Source organism: Anopheles ziemanni (assembly GCF_943734765.1).
Source record: "Anopheles ziemanni chromosome X unlocalized genomic scaffold, idAnoZiCoDA_A2_x.2 X_unloc_38, whole genome shotgun sequence".
In the NCBI taxonomy this organism is placed as follows: Eukaryota; Metazoa; Arthropoda; class Insecta; order Diptera; family Culicidae; genus Anopheles; species Anopheles ziemanni.
In genome coordinates, this window is record NW_026689805.1 from 267,501 (window position 1) to 272,606 (window position 5,106).

Below are 5,106 nucleotides of genomic sequence, written 5' to 3' on the forward strand. Positions count from 1 at the left end.
AGAGGCCTTACCGCCTTTCACTGCGGGTTCGTCAAGAACTTGGAGATGGTCGCAACGCATCGGGTCCTCCCGGGGTACTTGGTGTTTGGATGCTGGCTTGGTGATTAAACACTTGATATTCCATCTTCGGATGAATTTCGGGTGTCACCTGTTGCCTAAGACCACTTGCATGTTTAGCTCGCCGTGGGGTAGCAAGCGTTGTGATCTAATGGCCTTACCGGGCAAACACTTTCGGTTCGTCAAGGACTTGGAGTGCCGGGACGGGTTGGCGGATCCATCACTCTGAGTATGCCGGGTTGATACTTGGGGTTGGTTTGGTTTTGGTGACCCAATACTAGATGTACCATCTCGGTGGTATGTCAGTATCACCTATACTCCAGACCACTTGCATGGTTAGCAAGCGTTGTGATCTAATGGCCCAACCGGGCAAACACTTTGGGTTCGCAAGGACTTAGAGTGCCGGGACGGGTTGGCGGATCCAACACTCTGGGTACCTCCGGGTACTTGGGGTTGGTTGAGGACTTGGTGAACAAACACTTGATATACACTCTCCGGATGTACTTCGGGTGTCACCTGTTGTCCGAGACCACTTGCATGGTTAGCAAGCGTTGTGATTCAATGGCCCTACCGGGCAAACACTTTGGGTTCGCAAGGACTTGGAGTGCCGGGACGGGTTGGCGGATCCAACACTCTGGGTACCTCCGGGTACTTGGGGTTGGTTGAGGACTTGGTGAACAAACACTTGTTGTACACTCTCCGGATGTACTTCGGGTGTCACCTGTTGTCCGAGGCCACTTGCATGGTAGCAAGCGTTGTGATACAATGGCCCTACCGGGCAAACACTTTGGGTTCGCAAGGACTTGGAGTGCCGGGACGGGTTTGCGGATCCAACACTCTGGGTACCTCCGGGTACTTGGGGTTGGTTGAGGACTTGGTGAACAAACACTTGATATACACTCTTCGGATGTACTTCGGGTATCGCCTGTTGTCCGAGACCACTTGCATGGTTAGCAAGCGTTGTGGTCTAATGGCCCTACCGGGCAAACACTTTGGGTTCGCGAGGACTTAGAGTGCTGGTAGTGGTTGGCGGACCCAACACTCTGGGTACCTCCGGGTACTTGGGGTTGGTTGAGGACTTGGTGAACAAACACTTGTTGTACACTCTCCGGATGTACTTCGGGTGTCACCTGTTGTCCGAGACCACTTGCATGGTTAGCAAGCGTTGTGGTCTAATGGCCCTACCGGGCAAACACTTTGGGTTCGCGAGGACTTAGAGTGCTGGTAGTGGTTGGTGGACCCAACACTCTGGGTACCTCCGGGTACTTGGGGTTGGTTGAGAACTTGGTGAAGATACCCCTGTCACCTTGTTCGAGGCCACTTGCATGGTCGCAAGCGTTGTGATACAATGGCCCTACCGGGCAAACACTTTGGGTTCGCAAGGACTTGGAGTGCTGGTAGTGGTTGGCGGGTCCAACACTCTGGGTACCTCCGGGTACTTGGGGTTGGTTGAGGACTTGGTGAACAAACACTTGATATACACTCTTCGGATGTACTTCGGGTATCGCCTGTTGTCCGAGACCACTTGCATGGTCAACGGTTGAGGTGGTGATGGCGGGTCGGTGCTGTAGGGTGCCGGCCTGTTGGCTGCCTTGGCCGGGTTGGTTGGTTAACACTTGATTGAGCTTGCACCCGAGGGTAATGGCACTTGAAGGTGGGTACCGGCCGGCTGACCTGGTGTGATGGTTGGTTGGTGAACACTTGGCGGTACTTGCACTTGGCTGTGCTTGGACTTGAAGGTGGGATCCGGCTGGCCTAGGCCATTGGTGGTTGGTTGGTGGGTTAGCCCTTAGCTGGGCTGGCTGGCTGGCTGGCCATCGGTGGTGTGGTGTGGTGTGGTGTGTGGAGTCGAGCATCGCGCGCCGTTGCCTTCTTCGGAGTGTTGTGGGTACGCAAGTGCTTGCAGTGCAAAGAGGTTGGTGATGGAGTGACATTGCCTTCACCATGGAGTTGCGGGTACTTAGGTACTTGCAAGGAGATGGTGGTATGGTGGTGTTGCGTGTGTGGTGTTCGATTAGAAAGATATAATTTCTAAGTCCGGATTAGTGCTGTCAGTGGGGCCCCCGCTAACAGGTCCTGCACGGCCACCGTGGGGCTTGACTTGGCGCTATTCCGGACTTGGGGCGATCACGATGTCCCCGTGCGGGACTTAGAAGATGGAAGAACACAAGTACCCTTATCCCATGACTTGTGAGCGATTGGCATACGTTACCACATGAAGAGAAAAATTGGCTAAGTCCCGGATCCATATTATATGAACAGAATAATCGGCTAAGTCCCGGATCCATATTATATGAAGAGAAATATCGGCTAAGTCCAGGATCCATATTATATGAAACGAAAAATCGGCTAAGTCCCGGATCCATATTATATGAAGAGAAAAATCGGCTAAGTCCAGGATCCATATATTATAACCTAATAATCGGCTAAGTCCAGGATCCATATATAATAACCTAATAATCGGCTAAGTCCAGGATCCATATTATATGAAGAGAAAAATCGGCTAAGTCCAGGATCCATATATGATAACCTAATAATCGGCTAAGTCCAGGATCCATATTATATGAAGAGAAAAATCGGCTAAGTCCAGGATCCATATATAATAACCTAATAATCGGCTAAGTCCAGGATCCATATAACATGAAGAGAAAAATCGGCTAAGTCCCAGATTGGGTCTGTCAGAAATACACTTCCAAGTTACCACACAAGCAAGCAAGATGGCCTAGTGATGGATCCATATGATATGAAGAGAAAAATCGGCTAAGTCCAGGATCCATATAATATGAAGAGAAAAATCGGCTAAGTCCCAGATTGGGTCTGTCAGAAATACACTTCCAAGTTACCACACAAGCAAGCAAGATGGCCTAGTGATGGATCCATATGATATGAAGAGAAAAATCGGCTAAGTCCAGGATCCATATAATATGAAGAAAAAAATCGGCTAAGTCCCAGATTGGGTCTGTCAGAAATACACTTCCAAGTTACCACACAAGCAAGCAAGATGGCCTAGTGATGGATCCATATGATATGAAGAGAAAAATCGGCTAAGTCCCAGATTGGGTCTGTCAGAAATACACTTCCAAGTTACCACACACGCAAGCAAGATGGCCTAGTGATGGATCCATATGATATGAAGAGAAAAATCGGCTAAGTCCAGGATCCATATAATATGAAGAGAAAAATCGGCTAAGTCCCAGATTGGGTCTGTCAGAAATACACTTCCAAGTTACCACACAAGCAAGCAAGATGGCCTAGTGAAGGATCCATATGACATGAAGAGAAAAATTGGCTAAGTCCAAGATTGGGTCTGTCAGACATACACTTTCAAGTTACCACACAAGCAAGCAAGATGGCCTAGTGATGGATCCATATAACATGAAGAGAAAAATCGGCTAAGTCCGAGATTGGGTCTGTCGGAAATACACTTTCAAGTTACCACACAAGCAAGCAAGTTACCACATGAAGAGAAAGCCGGCAAAGTCCGGGAATGTTACCACATGAACTGGAAAATGGGCAAAAACCTACCTTCACAGGCAACGTGAATAAGTCAGGCTGTAGACATCGGATCGACAAGCCAAAGACTGATATGGAAAGGAAATGAGTAGTACTAGCTTTCCTGAGAGTTGCAGAGCTTAGACTGCATATGAACGAAAGTTATTAAGCGTCAAAGTCAGAGAAGTTACCCAAAGGAACACAAGTTCCAACTTAGAGCATGTATACCGCCTAGACGGTAAGAGGTACGGCCAGGCTGAGGAATAAGGAAATGTTGGCCAACATGTTCCCTAACTATCCCCCGAAGACCGCAAAGCAATCCAACATCAACCAAGAAAGTTATAGCCCGATCAAGGAAACACCTACTTTGCACCGATATTGCACCAAATACATGTACCAAGCACCTTCGGTTGCATACCTGCAGGGGCTTACCATAGTAGGCCATGGAAGACCGATATACCGAACATAATCACTTTCTATCTCCTCGGGTGTTTGAGATAGCGCTTTGCGGTACAAGAACGAAAGTTAGACTATATCTTGGTGCATCTTTTTGCCCAAGATCACAAGACCCTATCTACCAAGGCAAGAAAGTTGTGTGGGGACAAAATGTCCAAAAGTGCCCAAAGTGGCACACTTGAACCATATATTCGAGAAAAACACAAGTGTGGGCCCGAGCTAGCAAGTTGAAATGTTCTGACCGTCAGTAGCCCTAGTTGAGGTGCACTTATCATTATATGAGGCCAACGTGCCAGCTAGTCTCTAAAGGGGCGATATGGGTGTTCCAAGGTTTGTACCCAATTGAGGAAAAAACAGGGTAAGGTACGGTGTACCGCGAATAACTCGGGCTATAGATGTCCGATCGATGAGTTTGGCATATGTATGGAAAGGTCTCGACGAGACCTAACTACCCTGAAAGTATGAAGGCAAAGACTTGAATGACCGGGAAGTTATTAAGTGCACAAGTGGTAAAGTTGCACCAAAGTCCATGTTACCCGAAGTGGTACATGAACACCCAATATTCGACCAAAACACAAGTTTAGAGACGAGCTAGCGAGCTACATTGTTCAGACCGTCAGTAGCCCGCATCAAGACACGCATTTCATTATATTGAGCCTAGCCGCTAGCTCGACTCGAAGTCGGTCATATGGTTGGTTGATGGTTTGGACCGACCACGTGGTGTACCAAGGTGATGTACCTTTCATGAATTAAAACTCTGGCTGTATGGCACTGAGCGACAAGCTAAGGTGTGATTTGGAATAGTCTTGAGTGGGACTATTTAGGAAAAATGCGAACAAAAAATCACAAAGTCCTTGGGCGAAGCTATTAGCGAAACATAGAGCAAATTGGTACCAAAAACTATGGAAATGGGACTTGAGTCAAAAATAACCGCAAGTTGGAGAAGAGATAGCAAGCTTGCGTAGAACAATTATATTTGGTGCATGGTATCACCAACAAAAAAGTATATGGGGCCAAGGTGCTGGCTGGCCTCCAAAGTGGAGATATGGGCGATCCAAAGTTTGTACCCAAGTACGAACAAGTATGGAAAAAACAGGGTAA